We start from the raw sequence: 22,342 nt of genomic DNA, 5'->3' as shown, positions 1-22,342 counted from the left end.
AGGCTGGCTTTGAGACTGTGATCCTCTGTCTCAGCCGCCCTTGTACTGGGATTACAGGCATACACCCAGCTGCAAGACTGCCTTTTGTATGACTTCTTTCTCCATCCACTGACTCTGAGGGCTCTGAGCAAGACAGAAAGAGCTTGAGCCTCTGAACTGAGGGCAGTGAAATGCTACCTCTAAGCAAGAGTCCAGGCATTGCAACCTGACATTAGTTAAAAAAATGACCAGTTGGTTAATCTACTGAGATTCTGGTGTTGCTGTAACTAATGCAGTTCCAGCAGGGATAGAAGAGGAGATCATAATATTTTCAAAGGCTCTTTTTTAAGCCATTCTTTTGTTTTTTGCAGCAGTCAAAGCTCATGCCACCCAGAATCTCCTGCTTATATAGGAAATATAGTTTCTAGACATTATATACAGAAAGATAATGTACTAACCTTTTATTTTATTTTATTTTTTGGTGGTATTGGGATTGAACTCAGGGGCATTATACTTCCAAGCTTCACCCCTAGCCCTATTTTTATTCTTTATTCTGAAACAGGGTCTCACTAGGTTGCAGAGAGCCTTGCTAAGTAGCTGAGGCTGGCTGCCAACCTGTGATTCTCCTGTCTCAGCCTCCCAAGGACTGGAATTACAAGTGTGCACCACCACACCCAGCATGTACTGACCTTTTGCAAGTAAGAAAATATTTCCTGATGTTATGTACCCATTTCACAATTACTTTTAGGGATTCTTCCAGCAGCAAGGGAAGGTTGGTCCTCACAGAACAAGAAAAGCCTTGATTTCTGGTGCTGGGCTCAGCTCAGCACAGTTGCACTTCTTTATTTGCTAAAATATTGGACCATCACCTTGATCTGTGATACAGTTTTTATCAACAGAAATGCAAGCCAAGTGTGGTGATACATGCCTGTAATTCCAGTACTTGGGAGCTTAAACAGGAGGATTGCAGGTTTGAGGCCAGCTGCTGCTACTTAGTGAGGCCCTCCACAACTTAGTTAGACCCTCTTTCAAAATAAAGGATCAAAAATTGGGTGGGGGATGTAACTAGGAGTAGAGTGACACTGGTTTCAATCCCTGGTACCACCAAAAAAAAAAAAAGAAAGAAATGGGAATTTCTCTTTTGGAACGCTTGTCCCCGAAATGGAAGAAGACAAATGTGTACTTTAGAAATAGTTTCCCTTTTCTAGAATCCTTACTTCCCAGAGACACCAAGCCCCCATGGCCAGAGGAAGCAAGGCCCCATCTGACCATCATCTTTACATTCACTGCTGGTTTTCGGGGGTTCCTGGTGGTGTCCTCATAAGGTCTTCTCTAGTGCTAGTGGTCTCACGCCTCTTACCATCAGCCATGTCTGGAGGCCCCTCTGAATACCCCTGGCCTTCAGGTATTTCTTTTCTTTTTCTTTTTCTTTTTTTTTTTGTGGTACTGGGGATGGAACCCAGGGGCATTATACCTCCAAACTATACCCCCAGGCATTATTATTATTATTATTATTATTATTATTATTATACTGGGGATGAAACCCAGGGGTATTCTACCTCTTAGCTACACCCCCAGAACTATTTTTTTTGGTGGTACTGGGGGTGGAACCCAGAAGCTTTCTACCTCCAGGCTATACTCCCAGACCCATTTTATATTTTATTTGGAAACGGTCTCACTAAGTTGCTGAGAGCCTCACTAAGTAGCTGAGGCTGGCTTCGAACCTGCGCGATCCTCCTGTCTCAGCCTCCCAAGCGCGGGGATTACAAGCGTGCGCCACCACGCCCGGCCTCCCAGAACTATTTTTTATTCTTCATTTTGAAACAGGGTCTCACTGAGTTGCCAAGGGCCTCACTAAGTAGCTGAGGCTCCTTGAACCGTGATCCTCCTGTCTCAGCCTCCCAAATGCTGGGATTACAAGTGTGCGCCACCATGCCTAGCTTCAGGTATTTCTTTACTCAGAAGCTATGCTGCTGCTCCTATGTGGCTTCATCTATAGGTCACATAGATTGGGCAGAGGTGGACGCATGCCCAAAGAATCACAGATGTATAGGTGACCAGAAGCCAAAAGGTGGTCCAGAGTAAAAGTTGCACAGAAATAGAAATGATGGAGATTGTCTAGAACAATCCAATCATGCTGGAGCGTGTATGTGTTGCAGATATAATCAGGCAGGTGTGTGAGAACAGAAGAGAAAAGAAATCTGAGAGAAGGCTGGTAGCAATGGCTCTGAGGAGCTAGGAGAGGCCATGACCATGATCAAGTTTTGAATTGGCAGACATCAAGATATTAGTGGATTAGGGGAGGCAGTTAGCGGTGCATGGTGGCTCATGCTTCTAATTCCAGTACTGGAGAGGCTCAGCAATTTAGCAAGACCCTCAGCCACTTTGTGGGACCCTTTTTCAAAATAAAAAAAGGAAAAAGGACTAAGGATGTAACATGGAGGTAGAACACCCTGGGGTTTTAATCTCTAGTACCAAGATGATGATGATGATGATGATGATGATGATGATGATGATGATGAGATATAAAAGTGAGGTGATTGGGTGTCAGGAGCAAGTTCAGAAGACTCAAAGCTAATAGCAAAGAGTCATAGCAATGACAGAGCCCAGAGACCATGACCACCAAGCCACAGGCTGCCAAGGAAGAGGCCTCACGACTCCAGTCCATTTCCCATGAGGCACCTCACCGCCACTCCTGCAAAGTTGAGATTACAGACACTGCTTTTTTTTTACCTCTGAGTTTCCCCATTCATAAAATGGTATTAAAAATAATGTCCAGTTCTTAGCATTTTTTGAAACTGAAATGAATCAATATATGTAAAATACTTAGCGTCTTCTGCATCCTGTGTTCTGCATCCTAAATAATTGTTGTATTGATGATAGAGATGATGTTGGTTCTTTTCACAGATGTTCTGTTTTTATTTGTTTTGTTGTGTTGTATTTTATTTTGTGGTATTGGAGGTTGAACCCAGGAGATTTCTACCACGAGCTACCCCCCAGTATTTTTATTTTTTATTTGGAAACAAGGTCTCCCTAAGTAACAGAGGCTGCCCTTGAACCTGTGATCATCCTGTCTTAGCCTCCCACATACTGAAATTACAGACAAGAGCCACCACACCCGGATTATTTTATCTTAAATTGACACATAATTGTACATGTTTATGGGGTGAGATGTGATGTTTTGATACATGCATGTGTCACCTATGGCCAGATGAGGGCAAATAATATATTCATTACGCCTAATTTATCATTTCATCATGCTAAGAGCATTCACAAGCTTCTCTCCTAGCTATTTTGAAAAGCACAATACATTATTGGTAACTATTCAGCCATGTAAAGCATGAAACCCTGTCACTTTTAACAGCATTGATGAACCTGGTGACATTCTGTTAAGTGGAATATACCAGGGGCAGAAGGACAAATATCACATGTGTTCTCCAACCCACCAATTCCAAAGCAACCAGCTATTCTCTTTTACTATAAAACAAAACAACACAATTTCAACTGGTATTTTTAATTCCAAAGCATAGAGAGTAATATTAATTTCATCCTGGCCTCATCTCCACTCACAGCTTCCCAACACAGTCCATCTTCCTCCCTTAATGATGGCCCATAAACTGGTTGATGGCTGAACTTCTTGGGTCTCCGTGGTTTCCCCTTCCCATGGAGGCAGCCCGTTGATGCTACAGGCCCTAGAGAAGTTGTAGCGGGCTAGAAGCATAGCCCCATCGCAGCAAGACTGACCTGAGCAATGAGAAGGGAGACACACTACAGAGATGAGTGTGAAATTAGAACTCTAAAATACCTTTTAAGACCTACACTAAGCTCAAATATGTGTGTTCTGCTGATGTAGCATTCTAATATATGTCCTAAACTGGAATGCTTTCATCAGCGTGTGTGTGTGTGTGTGTGTGTGTGTGTGTGTGTGTGTGTGTGTTTTACTAGGGATTGAATTGAATCTAGGGACATTCTACCTCTTAGTTACACACCCATACCTTTTTATTTTTTATTTTGAAGCAATGTCTCCATAAGTTGCTGAGGCTGGCATTGAACCTGCGATTCTCCTGTCTCAGCCTCCTAAATGTGGGGATTATAGTCAAATACCACTGGGCGGGGCCTAGAATTTTGTCATCTTGAGGCTTTTAAAAATGATGAGTTGCCCGATCCTCTGAGAAAAGATAATTGGGCTGCTCTAGAAGCCAGCCTTGACCCCAAAACTCAAGTGCACCTAGCCGATTGGAGAACAGGTCCAAGGAAACACATCAGGGAAGCAGGAACCTGACACCAGAAGGGCTCTCCTCTTACCCGTTTCCTCTGTGTTTCATACACTCTCTCTTATGTTGGTGCAGGTGGCTGACGCCATCTCTTTCTGAGCTTGGGAGAGAACTTGAAACAATTTCTCCAGGACCCGTCTCACCCTCACCTAAGGCCTCTCTTCTTGGAGAATGTCTCTGCCTCATTAAAAATCCAAAGGAAGGCTCAAGCTGCCTTCATTCAGAGTGATTGGTTTCTCTTCCTCTGGCCCTTTTATTTCTCATCAAAGAGAACGTCTGTGCATACTCTGCAACATAACAGCACTTTGAGCATTCAGACCCTTAGAATCCAAAACATTCCCAAGATCTCATTGCTGCAAGATGTTTATCTAGAGACAATAGTTGGAGTCCTACATTTTACTATTGGCGTTTTCTATTTTAAACAAACCCCTCAAATTTAAATTAAGGCCAAGAGAGTGTTACTGTTAGTTATAAGACACCTGGCTTTCTGGATACTTAAATAAGTATAATCATGACTCTGGTTAATGTACTTATAGAGATACATCTTCTTCAGGAGTTTTCTCTTTGAGATCAGGTCACTCTCTGGATCCTTTTAAGAAAGGAGCTGGTTGGCACATTTGCTACAAATCAGCAGTAGGTCTCGGTTTTAGGAAGCCCAGGGCAAAAGCCCTAGAAGTGTGTCTGCAGCCTCAGCCATATGCAGTGTGTCACAGCTCTGTTCATACTGTACTTCCATTTGTAAAAAACAAAGCAAACAAAAAAGTCCAAAACAAAACAAACAAATGAAAGAAGAGGAAGAAAACAAAATAATGCTCAGCTTATTTGTATGTATCTGACATAATCGTTCTCAGGTTGCCTCTTGTTTTATGGCAGAGAAAGTTCAATTTTTTTTGGTAGTGGGGATGGAATCCAGGGACATTCTACCTCTGAGCTACACCCCCAGCCCTATTTTTTATTTTTTATTTTGAAACAGGGTCTCACTAATTTGCAGAGGGCCTCGCTAAGTAGCTGAGGCTAGTCACGGACCTGCAATCTTCCAGTCTCAACTCCCGAAGTACTGAGATTACTAGTGTAAGCTAGCACACCCAGTTAAAGTTCAACATTTAAATGATCATGTCTTCACCTCTCTCAGTTTTATTTATTTTTTTATTTGCAGTACTGGGGATGAAATGCAGGGGCATTCTACCTCTCAGCTACACCTTCAGCCCTGTTTTTTCTTTATATTGAAACAGGGTCTCACTGAGTTGCAAAGGGCCTCACTAAGTAGCTGAGGCTGTCTGCAAACCACGAACCTCCTGTCTCAGCCTCCTGAATGCTGGGATTACAAGCATGTACCATCACACCAGGCTACCTCTCTCGGTTTTAAAACTTCATTTTCAGCTTAGAAAAGCTCCTTTCTGGGCTAATCTCACATAAATAAACATATATGTAAAATCTTATATTTAATATATATAAAGAGTTATCAAAGATCAAGTGGACAGCTGGGTGTGGTGGTGCACACTTGTAATCCCAGCATTTGGGAGGCTGAGACCATAGAATCGCGGTTTGTGGGCAGCCTCAGGTACTTAACGTGGCCCTTCGCAACTCAGTAGGACCCTGTTTCAAAAAATAAAAAAGGCACCAGGTGTGGTGGTGCACGCTTGTAATCCCCACGCTTGAGAGGCGGAGACAGGAGGATCACGCTGGTTCAAAGCCAGACTCTGGCTTAGGAGACCCTGTTTCCAAATAAAAACATAAAGAATAGGTGTCTGAGAGTGTAACCCAGTGGTAGAAGGGTTTCCAGGAATCCCAGTACCATCAAAAAATAAAAAATAAAAAAAAATAAATAAAAATAAAAATGGATAAAAAATAGGACCGACGGTGTAACTCAGAGGTAGAATGCCCCTGGGCTTCATCTCCAGTACTGCAAGGGAAAAAAATCAAGTGGACAAAGACCAAAATCACAATAGAAAAACGAATAAAAAATATAAATGGTTCATAGAAAAAGATGTACATGTTACTTAAATATAAAAACTATGCTCACCTTTGCTTATAATAAATTAAAACTACATTGACACCCTGTTTCATTTTCTTCCATTGGGCAAAAAAAATCTTAAAGTTTAACAAACCATGTTCTTGGCAAGGCTGTGGGTAAATAATTTATATCTGAATATTATTTATTTATTTATTTACTTATTTATTTATTTATGATTCTAGGGATTAGATTCATGAGCATTCTATTTCTGAGCCACATGCCACCCCTATTTTTTAAATTCTTTTATTATGAAACATGATATCACTAAATTGCTGAGGGTCTCACAAAGTTGCTGAGGCTGGCCTTAAACTTGCAATCCTCTAAACCTGCAATCCTCCTGTCTCCCTTCCAAGTACTAGAATTATAGACATACCCCACCACCCCTAGATTGCCTTTTTTTTGACCCGGCAATGTCATTTCACAAACCTATTCTTAAGAAACACCTTCATAAATGCAAAATAACACATAACTAAGATTATTTGCTATGGTATTATATCAGTGAAGGGTTGGGAACAGCTCTTTCCTTCCCCCTACACCTACATACTAGCTTCCTCATCTCTTTGAAGGAAATAGTACTATGGTAGATAGCTAGCTGTTCACTAAAGATTTGTGGTTCCTTTCCATAGTAAAGAGTTATTGCAAGCCAGGCATGGTGGTGCACGCTTGTAATCCCAGTACTTGGGAAACTGAGACAGGAGGATCACAAGTTTGCAGCCAGTCTCAACTACTTAGTGAGGCTCTCTGCAACTTAGTGAGACCCTGTTTCAAAATAAAGAATAAAAAAGGCTGGGGATATAGCTTGGAGGTATAATGCCCCCGGGTTTCATTCCCAGTTCCACACACAAAAAAATAGAATTATTGCTAAAAAGTGACATTTCCCAATGCATCCACACAAAGGCATATGCTAAGGTGACCAACTTATCTTCATATGCCTGAATTTTCTCAGTTCATGCCAGGCATGGTGTCACACGCTTGTAATCCCCACACTTGGGAGGCGGAGACAGGAGGATTGCGCAGGTTTGAAGTCAGACTCGCTGGCCTAAGAGACCCTATTTCCAAATAAAAATATAAAAAATAGATGTATGGGAGTGTAGCCCGGAGTTAGAAGGGCTTCTAGGAACCCCAGTACCACCAAAAAAAAAAAAAAAAGAAAAAAAAAGAAAAGAAAAGAAAAAAGAAAACCCCTCAATCCTAGAAAACTAGCAGATTTGGTCAGCCTATTTATGACTGAGTTCTGGCCAAGAGAATTCAAGAGAAAGCAATTGCAGTATTTCCAGGCCTGATACATACGTAAAAACCTCTTGAATTGCCAGGCGTGGTGGCGCACGTTTGTAATCCCAGCATTTGGGAGGCTGAGACAGGAGGACCGTGGTTCACAGACAGCCTGAGCTACTTAATGAGGCCCTCCGCAACTCAGTGAGACCCTGTTTCAAAATAAATTAAAACAAATAGGAGCCGGGCGTGGTGGCGCACACTTGTAATCCCCGCGCTAGGGAGGCAGAGACAGGAGGATCGCGCAGGTTCGAAGCCAGCCGCGTGCGCTGGCTTAGGAGACCCTGTTTCCAAAATGAAAATGTAAAAAATAGGTCTGGGAGTGTAGCCCGGAGGTAGAAGGGCTTCCAGGAACCCCAGTACCACCAAACACACACACACACACACACACACACAAAAAAAAAAATAGGGCTGGGGTTGTAGCTCAGAGGTAGAATGTCCCCGGGTTTCATCCCTAGTACCACAAACAAACAAAGAAACAAACAAAAAATCTCTTGAACAACTCTCCATTCTTTTTTTTTTCTCCCATCTGCTGGCTTGATGTCAACATTTAGGGAAACTCTGTAGAGCTTCCATTAGCCAATGGCCCTAACAGACAACATGGACCACATGGCAACTCATGATTCCACAGTGCCTCCAGCAGAGCAAGAAAGTAATTTGTGTTTGGCCACTGAGATTTGAGGCATTATTTGTTACATCAGCTAGCATTAATCAACTAATACAGTCATCTTATCAGTAAGATTTTCCCAAAGTACCTTATTTAAAGTCAAAAAGAAACTGGACATAGTTGAACATGTCTGCTATTCCAGTACGTGGCAGGTTGAAAAAGGAAGATTACAAGTTCAGGGCTAGTTTTAGCAACTTAGCAAGGCTCTGTTTCAAAAGAAAAAAAGACTGGGGGTGTAGCTCGGAGGTCTAGCACCTTGAATTCAATCTCCAGTATCCAATACCAAAAAAAATTGCAAACACTCCATCCCTTCCTACTCCCTATATCCCACTCCTGATTTCCCACAGACTTATTTCTATTTGATGCAGTGTATACTTTACTAACTTGCTTGTTCGTTCCCTGCCCCCTCCAGTAGAATGTAGGCTTCACAAAGCTAGGAAATTAGTCTGCTGTGTCTATTGCTGTATCTCCAACACTCAGAATGGCACTAAACAGTAGAACTTAACTGTTACTGTGGAAATATTCTGTATTCCTACTGTCCAATACAGTATCCATGAACTACCGGTGTCTACTGGGCATCTGAAATGTAACTAGTGTGATCAAAGAACTGGATTTCTAATTTATTCCATTTCTGCTAATATGTATGATGAGCCATGTATGGCTAATTGGCTGCCATATTAGATGATGCTGATCTAGACCCATAGTCAGCTTTGTGTCACTATAACTTACTCGTCATGGGCTACTTATGGAATAAAGAGAGGCTTGTTTGGCTTTTGGTAGTTTGAGTCCCTTGGTTTGGGTCTCTGGCAAGGGCAGCACATCATAACAACATACGTTAGAATAAGCCAGGAAACAGAAATGGCTGAGAGACCAGGGCCCCCAAATTTGCTTCACAGGCATGCTCCCCATGACCTAAGAATCTCCTATTAGACTCGTCTTTTTGTACATGTGTGTGGTACTAGGGTTTGAATTCAGAGGCATTATATCTCTGAGCTACATGCTCAGCCCTGTTTTTAAATTAATTAAATATTGTGGTGCTGGGGATTGAACACAGGGTCATTCTACCTCTGAGCTATACCTCCAGCCCTGTTTTTATATTATTATTATTATTAGTAGTAGTAGTAGTAGTAGTAGTAGTATTTTGGGAACATGGTCTTGCTAGGTTGCTGAGAGTCTCGCTACATTGCTGAGCCTATCTTGGAACCTGCTATCCTCCTGTCTCAGCCTCCAGTGACTGGTATTACAGGTATGCGTCAGCAAGACTTACCTCTTTAAAGTCCCCCTACTTCTTCATAGTACAACCCTGGGAATAAAGCCTTTACATGTCAACTTTTAGGAGATCCTCATCCAAACCTTAGCACCTTTTTTGAGCTCATGCATTAATTTAAATTCTGGGAGATATGTGTTTTTCCCAAACATTATTAGCAGGAGGGGCATTACCCAGAATTTCAGTCTGTCTTATTGCTTAAAGTCTGCTGTCAATTATTTTTAGGCTGTCTAGGAAGTCTCCGTCTCTCTTTTCTCTGATTTACTTCCAGCCTTCTTGGAATAGGAGGGTGATCTATGTAGCATCCCTAATATAGATGGAATATCTCATCATCCAAATAAATCATATGGACATACAATTTATGTAATATTGGTCCTCAAAACATATGATTTACTTGTGTGCATTCTTTATGATATGCAATGCAAATGTCAGACAGTAGCTTGAAAATTAGGGTCAGAAAACAGTGACATTTGCATTCTGCCAAGTATGTCCTTGGGATAAATTGCATTTTTATTGCATTATATTATATTACATCACTGCAATTATATGAGACTTGTTGGAATTTTGAATGCTTCTCTTTATCATTTAAATATGCATTTATATCATAGATAGCAATTTGAGTGACCTATAAACAAAAATCATTTATAAACCTGAAATTGAAAAGTATGCTGTCAATACTACATAGAAATATGTTGCAGAATAGTAGTTAGAATATAAAAGAAATGCTATGACTTCTGAAAATAAAGATCTAAAGCAAATCAGACCCTTAAGTTGCATCTTGGACAAAGAGCCACTTTTATTTATTATATCCATATTCCAAGAGAAAAACAAAAAGGAGAAATTCCCCAAAACATAAGTGACTTTTGGTATTTTTCAAATTACCACTAAGAAAAGTTAATAATATATGGAAATCACAGCATAAAACTACTTATAGTTTTTGTAGGCAAGAATTTAGATGTAATGGAAGGCTATATTTTTCATAAAGACTGGTTCTGAAAAATAGCAAAAGAAAAAAAAGGATCCTTTTGGCTTTTCTCAGCTCCCTTGAAAGACTGCTAATAAGAAAGCAAGACAGGGAGAAGGGAAAATAATGCTAGGATCCTCTAACACAAACAACACACACAAGCCATTTTCCTAACTTTACACTGTTCAAGAGAGTGACAAAACACCAATTGCCACAAGCTGGTCTGCCTTCCATATATGGAACACTTCCCATTCAAATAGGTATCTGGGGTATTCTGGGTAAGCCAGCCAAAAAGGGGTAGGAATAGAATGTAAATTAAAATAGCAACCTTCCATGTCCCAAGTATCCATCCGCCCTGCCACAGACACATTGCAGAAAGGATGGCAGACCTTCTACTGGCATAAATCGTGTCTGTAGCCTGCTGAGCGTGCTCTAAAAAGCGCCACTGGCAGCATGGAGGGTTCCTTTGTTGGTGACATGAGGCTGAGAGGAGGAAATAATGTACCATTTGGTATCCTCTGGGCAGGTCTGTGAACAGACTCGCGCTGGGTCCCTGGGCTGCTTTTTCAAGATGTTCAAGATGAGCGTGTGCTTTGTGCTGCAACATGCAAGCAGCATATAAACAAACCTGGGTTGATTTCCAGGAAAATGCAATTACCGATTTAGGAGAACCAGCACATTTGTCTCAACCCAAATGATTGGAAAATGAAGAATGGCTGCCGAACTTGTCAGTACGGTTTGTGCCAAGACACCTCATCCCTGGAAAGGCAGACCTAGCCACAACTTCACAGGCAGCTGGGGCTATGCTATCAGACGTCTGCACCACTGCACCGTATTGTGGCTGAACTTCCACTTGCCAGAATCAACATTTCCTTGCCTTTTATGGCCCCAAAGTCTGCATTGCTCCTTCATATGGAGGTCCAGAAGTGCTGGGAACTTAACGCCAGTTGCCCACAGTGATAATTGGCTTGATATCATACTATGTACTGGCTGCTTCTGCTTTCTGGGTTTGCATTCCTGCTTCCCTGAGGTGTTTTCTCAGACCAGCTCTCCAATCAGCTTGAGTCACACTCAAGTGTGCACTTGAGTCTTTGGGTCCAGGTTGGATTTTGCAGGAATACAATTATCTTTTCCCAGAGTTCCTGGCAACTCAATATTTTGACAGACCTCAAGATACGAGCATTCCAGTTGAGAATATATATAGGATGCTGTATCAGTGGAGCATATATATTCCAATTTACCATAGGTCTTAAAAGGTATTTTAGAGTTCTAATTTCACACTCATCTCTGTAGTGTGTCTCCCTTCTCATTGCTCAGGTCAGTCTTGCTGCGATGGGGCTATGCTTCTAGCCCGCTACAACTTCTCTAGGGCCTGCAGCATCAACGGGCTGCCTCCATGGGAAGGGGAAACCACGGAGACCCAAGAAGTTCAGCCATCAACCAGTTTATGGGCCATCATTAAGGGAGGAAGATGGACTGTGTTGGGAAGCTGTGAGTGGAGATGAGGCCAGGATGAAATTAATATTACTCTCTATGCTTTGGAATTAAAAATACCAGTTGAAATTGTGTTGTTTTGTTTTATAGTAAAAGAGAATAGCTGGTTGCTTTGGAATTGGTGGGTTGGAGAACACATGTGATATTTGTCCTTCTGCCCCTGGTATATTCCACTTAACAGAATGTCACCAGGTTCATCAATGCTGTTAAAAGTGACAGGGTTTCATGCTTTACATGGCTGAATAGTTACCAATAATGTATTGTGCTTTTCAAAATAGCTAGGAGAGAAGCTTGTGAATGCTCTTAGCATGATGAAATGATAAATTAGGCGTAATGAATATATTATTTGCCCTCATCTGGCCATAGGTGACACATGCATGTATCAAAACATCACATCTCACCCCATAAACATGTACAATTATGTGTCAATTTAAGATAAAATAATCCGGGTGTGGTGGCTCTTGTCTGTAATTTCAGTATGTGGGAGGCTAAGACAGGATGATCACAGGTTCAAGGGCAGCCTCTGTTACTTAGGGAGACCTTGTTTCCAAATAAAAAATAAAAATACTGGGGGGTAGCTCGTGGTAGAAATCTCCTGGGTTCAACCTCCAATACCACAAAATAAAATACAACACAACAAAACAAATAAAAACAGAACATCTGTGAAAAGAACCAACATCATCTCTATCATCAATACAACAATTATTTAGGATGCAGAACACAGGATGCAGAAGACGCTAAGTATTTTACATATATTGATTCATTTCAGTTTCAAAAAATGCTAAGAACTGGACATTATTTTTAATACCATTTTATGAATGGGGAAACTCAGAGGTAAAAAAAAAGCAGTGTCTGTAATCTCAACTTTGCAGGAGTGGCGGTGAGGTGCCTCATAGGAAATGGACTGAAGTCGTGAGGCCTCTTCCTTGGCAGCTGTGGCTTGGTGGTCATGGTCTCTGGGCTCTGTCATTGCTATGACTCTTTGCTATTAGCTTTGAATCTTCTGAACTTGCTCTGCCATCAAAATACCTCATCCTTTTTCTTTCTTTCTTTCTTTCTTTCTTTCTTTCTTTCTTTCTTTTTTGAGATAAGGTGATGGAACCCAGGAGTATTCTACCTCCGAGCTACACCCCCAGCCCTGATTTTTATTCTTTATTTTAAAACAGGGTCTACCTGAGTTGCAGAGAGCCTCACTAAGTAGCTGAAGCTGTCTGCAAACCGCGATCCTCCTGTCTCAGCCTCCCAAATGCTGGGATCGTTACAAGCATGCACCACCACACCTGGCCCTTCTCATCTCTCTCTTTCTCTCTCTCTCTCTCTCTCTCTCTCTCTCTCTCTCTCTCTCTCTCTCTCTCTCTCTCTGTCTCTCTCTCCCTTCCTTCCTTTCTTCCGTTCTCCTTCATTTATTTTTCCTTTCCCTTTTTCCCCCAACTTTCTTTCTTTCCTGAGTATTAAACCCAGGAACGTTCTACCTCTGAATTATACTCCTAGCTCTACTTATTTCTTAGTTTGAAACCCAGTCTCACAAAGTTGCTGATGCTGGCCTTGAACTTGTAATCCTCCTATCTCAGCCTCCCAAATACTGGGATTAAAGGTATGTGCCACCATGCAGAACTAATGGTCTCCCCTAATCTGCTAATTTTTTGATGTCTGCTAACTCAGAGCTCGCTCATGGTCATGTCTCTCCTGGCTCCTTGGAATCGCCACCAGTCTCCTCTCAGGACTCTTTTCTCTTCTGTTCTCCCCTACCTGTCTGACTCATTGCAACACACAGAGCTTCAGCATGACTGAGTTGTTGTAGTCAATCTCTTCATCTCTATTTCTCTGCAACTTTTACTGTGGACCACCTGTTGGCTTCTGGTTACCTATACATCTGCGATCATTTGTGTGTGTGTCCATATTTGACCATCTAGTGTAGTGTATAGTTGAAGTCACATGGTACTGAAGGTAGGGGATATTCAGAGGGTCTTCTGGCCAGACTTAGCTGATGGTAAGGGGAGTGATACCCCTGCAACCAGAGGATACCTGATGAGGATCCCACCAGGAGCCCCTGAAAACCAGCAGTGAACATAAAGATGATGGTCAGATGGGACCTTGCTTCTTCTTCCCAAGGGGGCTTGGTGTCTCTGGAAATTAGGGATTCTAGAAAAGTGGAAGAGTGTTTGAAGCACATGTTTGTCTTACCCCATCCCAGGGGCACAGATGTCTGTGGCAGGAACAGAAAATGAATGAGAATATCTTATGTGCCTTCCCTCTGTCCAGTGGTACAACTCTTTATAAAAATAAAATGCCTAATTTGTAGCATTTGACAATATCTATGAGGTAAATGTTCTTCCCAATGTTAACTCTACGCTACCAACACAATGAGAATTTGGGAAGAAGTATGCATATTAGAATAGTATAGAATATTTCCAACATACTCATACAAACAGACATTTAGAAAACCTCAGAAGCTCAGGAGGCTGAGACCAGAGGATCGGAGTTTGCAGACAGCCTCAGCTACTCAGCGAGGCCCTTTGCAACTCAGTGAGACCCTATTTCAAAATAAAGAATAAAAACATAGGGCTGAGAGTATAGCTCAGTGTTAGAATGCCTCTGGGTTCCATCCTCATAAATAAAATTAAAAGACTAAAAAATAGGGCTTGGGGGTGTAGCTTGGAGGTATAATGCCTCTGAGTTCCATCCCCAATACCACAAAAACCCTCAGAAGCATAGATAACATAAGATATAATAATGTAATTAATAAATGATGAGCTTTGAGCATGTAGCAACTCATATTTTTATGTAATTTATATAATTATATGCTTATTTAATTTACATTTAACTAATGGTTTGTGTTTAACAGGCAGCTCACACCATTCCTGAACATTTAGCAACTGGCTTTCATGAACTGGTGCAAGCTAGTATAAGCTTTCTCTGCTGACAGGAAACCACATGATCTAAGAACCAGTACAAAGCAGCTATAGCTTGCCTCAGAAGAGCCACACTGGGGTGAGTGGAGTTGTTTAGGTGAGTCAAGTGTGTTTATGGGCACTCCTGGGGGCTGAGTGCTGAGGGAGGAGGTAAGATGTGGGGACCCTGGTTTCTCAGGCTTAGCCATGGGCATGCTTGTGTACCCACTTTCTCTCCTGCTGATCTAAAAAATATATATAGATCTCTCTTCCTCCTTTTTTGGTGATACAAAAGATTAAACCTAGGGATGGGGGTTCTGCCTCCAAGCTACACCCCCAGCCCTTATTTATTTATTTATTTATTTATTTATTTATTTATTTATGTGGTATTAGGGGTGGAACCCAGAGGCTTTCTACCTCCGGGCTATACTTCCAGACCTATTTTATACTTTATTTGGAAACAGGGTCTCACTAAGTTGCAGAGAGCCTCACTAAGTAGCTGAGGCTGGCTTTGAACCTAGGCAATCCTCCTGTCTCAGCCCCCCAGCACTGTGATTACAAGCATGCACCACCAGGGCACTGGGATTACAAGTGTGCACCACCATGCCCAGCTTTTATTTTTTATTTTGAAACAGAGCATCTCTAGGTTACTGAGTTTTTGCTACATTGTTAAGGCTGTCCTTGAACCTGCAATCCTCCTGTCTCAGCCTCCCAAGTACCGGGATTGCAGGTATGTGCCCCCAAGCCCAGCTCTATCCTTTATCAGTCTTTTCCCACCTGCCACCTGGGCCAAAGGGATGCAGTTTGGCTGTGCCCACAATTGGATAGACTTTAGAAGCCCCACCTCTATGTCATCACTGGAGTCTGATGCTAAAGGTGGCCTCTTTTGTCTTGGTTCAGTCTTGTCATCTACGTCCAAGAGCAAAGAGTAAAAAGAACCATAGGAAGGAGCTGGTTTCATGCTCATTGTACTGATCTGGAAGTGGAGTCCAAGAGAATGTCAGGATCTTGACTACTTCCACCCCTGTGTCCTATCATACCTGATATCTGTGGAGCTCAAGGATATCATGCAAGCTACATGCTTTTTCTGTACACAAGCTGCACAACTTTTCCCTATACAGTCAGTATGGGTTTTGCACATCAATTCTGTGCCGGGTGCAATCCTAAGTGTTTAAGACTCGCCAGAGACAAACCTGTCATGGGGCATGCGGATAGGACAAGAATCAAGGATTCCCTTTTGGACATGTTAAATTGGAGGTTAAATTCAAACTGCCTTAAATCTGGGTCTTGGTTCTGCTATGGGCAGCTCTCTGAGCCTCTGTTTTTTGTGTACAGAAATAGTGATTTGCTTGGGAATATTATTATAAGACTTTAATGAGGTGATGTTAATTCCTGACCTGTGCTATATATGAGTTTACTATGTGAAGAAAGAAGAGAGGTGCCCCTGGGATCATTTAGTTGTGGCTACAGTCTGCCTGGTATCTCTAGGCTATTCTTGACCATAAATGATGGAGGCTTTCAGACACTTGCCCTACTCTGTCCGCTGGGCAACAGGTGATCTCCTCTTGCACCCCCCATCCCCTGCCAGGGTTCAATATAGGCAACCCTCCTTCTGCCTATCCCTAAGTCCCATCTTCTTGCCTAGCACCTGCCATCTTCCTGAAGGACATTCTCAACCTACTCTACCGTGCAGTGCCCCCCGAGTCTTCCAGACACATGCTGCCTTAATGAATGGCAGCCTTGGTAGGGGTAGCACACAACTACACCCTTCCAGGATCTTTGATAAAAAAAATCTTAGGCATATTGTTGACTCTTCTCTTTCCTTCGGACTTTGTACCCTGTCCATGCATCTTACTGGTTCGACTTTCAAAATACATTGTAAACCCAATTTCTTTCATATCTATTCCTGCCTCAGTAGCCTCTAGTGGGAATTATTGTATTTTCCTCCTAAATAGTTGCCAACTTATCTACTTTTGTTTCCCTATAGCTTATTTCTCACACAATATTCAGGGTCAGTTTTATAAATGCAAGAGAGAGCATGTCATCCTGCTGAAATGTCCACAGATGAACTAGGAGTGGTGACACACACCTGTAGTCCTAGGACTTGGGAGGTTATGACACAAGGATTGCAGTCTTGAGGCCAACCTCAGCAACCTAATTCAAAATAACCCGTTTCAAAATAAAAAGTAAAAGGAACCAGGGAGCTGGGACATGCTGGTGCATGCTTATAATGCCAATACTTGGGAGGCTGTAACAGGAGCATTGCAGGTTCAAAACCAGCCATGGCAACTTAGTGAGACTCTCAGCAACTTAACGAAGCCTTGTTTCCAAAGAAGAAACAAAAATTTGGGCTGTATCTTGGAGGTAGAATGCCTCTGGGTTCAATCTCCAGTACGAAAAATGAAAAAAAATAGGGGTGTAGCTGAGAGGTAAAATGACCCTGGGTTCAATCCCCAGTAATAAGGAGAACAATTCTACAGTGGCTTCCCAGATCACTCAGTATATTAATTCAAAGTTCTTACTATTCTCCTGCAAAGGCCTACCTGAATGAACAATGTACCACTCAGCATATGAGTTTGGCCCCTTTGTCAAAGATCAATTGACTACAGGTGTGTGTATTTGCTTCTATATCTTCTATTCTGTCTCACTGGTCAGTTTGCCGGTTGTTGTAACAATACCATGCTGTGTTTACTACTGTTGCTCTATAGTATAATTTGAAGGCAGGGATTGTGATGCCTCCTGCATGGTTCTTATTGCTGAGAATTGCATTGGCTATTCTGGGTCTTTTCTTTCTCCATATAAAATTCATGACTGATTTTTCTAAGTCTATGAAGAATGTCATTGGTATTTTGATAGGAATTGCATTGAATCTGTAGATCACTTTTGGCAGAATGGCCATTTTCATAATATTTATTCTGCCTACCCATGAGCAAGGGAGATCTTTCCATTTTCCAAGGTCTTTTTCAATTTCTTTCTTTAATGTTTTATAGTGTTCATTGTAGAGGTCTTTTACGTCTTTGGTTAGGTTTATTCCTAGGCATTTTATTGGTTTTGAGCTTATAGTGAATGGAATTTTTTTCTTTATTTCTTTAATCGTGGATTCATTGTTGGCATAAAGAAAAGCAACAGATACGCTGGAGAAAAGACAGCCTTTTCAACAAATGGTGCTGGGGAACTGGCTATCCATTTGTAGAAAGATAGAACTAAATCCTTGTCTCTCACCATGCACTGGAATCAACTCTAGATAGATCAAAGACTTGGAAATTAGACCAAAGACTGTGAAGTTATTAGAGGAGGGCATAGGCTCAATACTCCAACATATAGGCACAGGTAGTAACTTTCTCAACAAGACCTCCAAAGTGCAGGAAATTAAAGCCAGAATTAACAAGTGGGATAGCATCAATAAAAAGTTTTTTCTCATCAAGGAAACCATCAAGAACCTAAAAAGAAAGCCTACAGAAAGGGAGAAGATCTTTACCAGTCGCCACTCTGATAGAGGGCTAATATTCAGAATATACAAAGAGCTCAAAGCTTCTACACTAGAAAAACAAATAACCCAATCAAAAAATGGGCAACTGAATTGAATAGACACTTCACAAAAGAAGAAATACAAATGTCCAACAGATACATGAAAAGATGTTCAACATCATTAGCCATTAGGGAGATGCAGATCAAAACTACACTGAGATTCCATATAACCCCAATCAGAGTGGCAAGCATAAAGAAATGAAATAACAACAAATGCTGGCAAGGATGCGTGGAAAGAGGAACTCTTTTACATTGTTTGTGGGAGTGCAAACTAGTTCAGCTGTTATGGATATCAGTGTGGAGATTCCTCAGAAAACTGTGAATAGATCCACCATATGATCCAGCTCTATCACTCCTGGGTATTTTTCCAAAGGGGTTGAAATCAGAGAACTACAGTAACATATACATACCTATGTTCATAGCAGCACATGTCATAATAGTCAAAATATGGAACCAATCTAGGTCTCCATCAACCGATGAATAGATTACAAAATTATGGGAAATGCACACAATGGAATTCTACTCAGCTATAAAGAAGAACAAAATCATGTCATTTGCTAGAAAATGGAAAGATCTGGAGAACATTATGGTAAGTGAGATCAGCCAAGCACAGAAAGAGAATGGCCATATGTTTTCTCTAATATGCCTAAACTAGGGAGCACTTGGAATACCAAAGGGACTCCAGATGATGGAGGGGAAATCTCAGCAAAGCTGAAATGGAAGGGTAGGAGACAAAGAGGGCTGAGGTTGATTAATGGAGGAGCTACATCCGAATATGTGTAAAAGTGTGAATGTAGCATGGTTACCTGTACACTCATTGTTGGGAGGGGGAATGGGAAAGAGGGGGGCACCAAGCACAGTCTGAATGTATGCCATTTTCAATATGATCCACATAAAAACCCAAAACAATGTACAACTCAATTTCCTCACATAATTCATCTTATACCACTCTTCCCTTTGCTTACTCCATTTGACCCAGCTATCCTTTCTGCTCTTCATTGACCTTTCAGGCATTTCTCCCGCCCCAGGAGCTTTGCTGTTGCTTAGAAAATGCTTGACCATGTATCCAATATGACTTACTCCCATCACTTTATTCAGGTCACTGCTCAAATATCTCTTTATCAGAGAGGCTTTTACTGCACAGCCCTCACTATTGCTGTTCTTTTAACCTACATGTTCTTTTCTAATAGTTCCTATCACAACCTAATATATTTGTTTATTGTTGGTCTACCCCTACTAGAATATAAGTGTCTTTATCCTCACAGTGTCTAGATCAGTGCCTGGCACCAAGTAAATGTTCCATAAATATTTGTCCAATTTTACTTTAAATCTTGATTGACAGAGCCTGGGACATGTGTCGGCTCCCTAGCTGCGGGGGATGCCGGGAGAATAAGTTCTGGCTTTTACCTTAAGAAGAGAATTTATTTCAACCTAGGAATGGTTTTCAAAAGATACTGAAATGCAACAACTTCTTATTTCTCGCATATTTTTAAGGTGGTATTGGATACGGTCTCTACAGCCTGCCTAATCTTTTGCAGCCAAATCTACTTCTGGCCTTTTTTTCTTACCCCTGGAACTTCCCTTAGTTGGGTATATTAATAACTCAGGGGTTTTTTTTTTTTGTGTGTGTGTGTGAGTGATACTAGAGATTTAACCCGGGGGTACCCTACCTTTGAGCTATACCACCAGACCTATATTGCTTTTTATTTTATTTTATTTATTTATTTATTTATTTGTTTATTTTTGCAGGTCTGGGGATGGAACCCAGGGGCATTTGACCTCCAAGCTACAGCCCCTGCCCAATTTTTTATTCTCTATTTTGAAACAGGCTCTCACTGAGTAGCAGAGGGCCTTACTAAGTAGCTGAGGCTATTTGCGAACCGCGATCCTCCGGTCTCAGCCTCCCAAATGCTGGGACTACAAGTGTGTGCCACCATGCCTGGATTGCTTTTTATTTTAAAACAGAACTAAGTTGCTGCGGATATTTGCTATATTGCTGAGGCTGACCTCAAACCTGCATTCTTTCTGTCTCAGCCTCCCAAGTTTTGGGATATCAGGCATGCCCTACCACACCCAGCTAACTCAAGCTTTTAATGTTTTTCTTATCATCAATTAAGGTAATATCTTATGTGATATCAGAGTTCTTTTTGTATTTTATATTTTATTTATTCTTTTTTAATTGGTACATTGTAATCATACCTCTTAATTAGGTACAAGATGTCAGAGGCATACATGCACACATCACTCATTTAGCCCTTCCCCAATTCCCACTCCATTCCTTCCACATTCCCTCCTTCTCATGTTTGGCTTACTGACTGACTTTGATATGTTTATGAATGTACAAATTCTAATGACAGCACAACCATAAACAGGTTTGGGAACAACTTAGTCACTCTTTGCTAAATACATAACTCAGTCAGAGGGAACAGAAGTATTCTAGTATCTTGAAGAATTCTCTGGCTAAGCAGCTGCAGGTCCTGAACAACACTTGTTTCCATTGAAGAACATCAATGAATCAGGGAAATCAAGTAAGTGGAGATGAGTTAAGAAAGTGTCAGCATGTTTTACATACTATTACTAATACACGTCTCTACACTTATTATCTCTCTGGATTCTCTTTTGCTATTAGATATATTGGGCTTTTATGTTTTCAGGGAAAAGCTGATTTTTTTTTATTTCCAAGCCCTTTATTTGGTACATGTCCCATTTCCTCCCAGAAGGAGTAATTTGCACTTCCAGCAAATCTTAAACAATCTTATTGCAAGCAGGAGCAGAGAAATTATATAGAAATATAAAAGTTATTCCAGATATGGTGGCACATGCCTTTAATCCCAGTACTTTGTAGCCTGAGACAGGAGGATGGTAGGTTCATGACCAGTCTCAGCAAGTAGTGAGACTCCCATCAACCTAGCGAGACCCTGTTCCAAATTAATAGATAGATAGATAGATAGATAGATAGATAGATAGATGGCTAGAGATGTACCTCAGAGGTAGAATGTACCTGGGTTAAATCTCCAGTACAAAAAATTTAAAGTAATATAAAAGTTATCATCTAACTAGGGCACTTTGAAAGTGAGCAAAGGGGGATACTATTAACATTAGAGTGGGCCAGGCATGGTGGCACACACTTGTAATCTCAGTACTTGGAGGCTGAGACAGGAGGATCAGAAGGGCTTTTTTATTTCTTAACACATAGATATATACACATGTAATTTTATCAATGCACTGTAGTTTCACATCGTAATGTAGTTCAGAGTGATAGAGACATGCATATACACAGCAATTGGTGAGCTTCCCTCCAACTCCCTCTCTTTCCCCACACATGATATTGAGATTAGCACTGATAATTTCTCACATGTACATGGCATCAATGGAAATGTTTCCTTCATTAATTCTCCCTGCCACTCTCCCTTAAACCTCCTTCCCTCACTCCACTGAGGTTTCTTCTCTATTATCTAAAGTCTCTCTGGTATCCTGATTACTCACTAGCTTTCACATGAGAGAAAATATATGACCCTTCACTTTCTGTGACTGGTGAATCTCACTTCACATAACTGAGCCATAGGTTTGAGGCCAGCCTCAGTACCTTAGTGAGAGCCTCTGGAATTTTAGTGAGACCCTGTTTCTAAATAAAATAGGGCTGAGAGTATAGCTCAGAGGTAGAATGCCCCTGGGTTTAGTCTCCTATAACACACACATACACACACACACACACACACACACACACACACACAGATGGGACAGAAAGTGTAAAACTTAAGCCATCTGTATTGGCACACTGTGACATATGATAACCCTGACACAGGATGCTCATGCAATGGCAAGTTGCCTCAAAACTCAGAGAAACTTGTAGGGACTGTCAGCATGGCAGACTTTACTTGTTACAAGTCATATGGAGGAATGCAGTGATGTAGGGATGGAGGTAAACAGTTTTGGCTGTGATGCAGTGGCATTCCAGAAGGGCAGACTGCCTGGGATAGATACACAAGGAT

The sequence above is a fragment of the Muscardinus avellanarius genome (assembly GCF_963383645.1).
Source record: "Muscardinus avellanarius genome assembly, chromosome: X".
NCBI classification, from domain to species: Eukaryota; Metazoa; Chordata; class Mammalia; order Rodentia; family Gliridae; genus Muscardinus; species Muscardinus avellanarius.
This window is presented reverse-complemented; position numbering follows the sequence as displayed.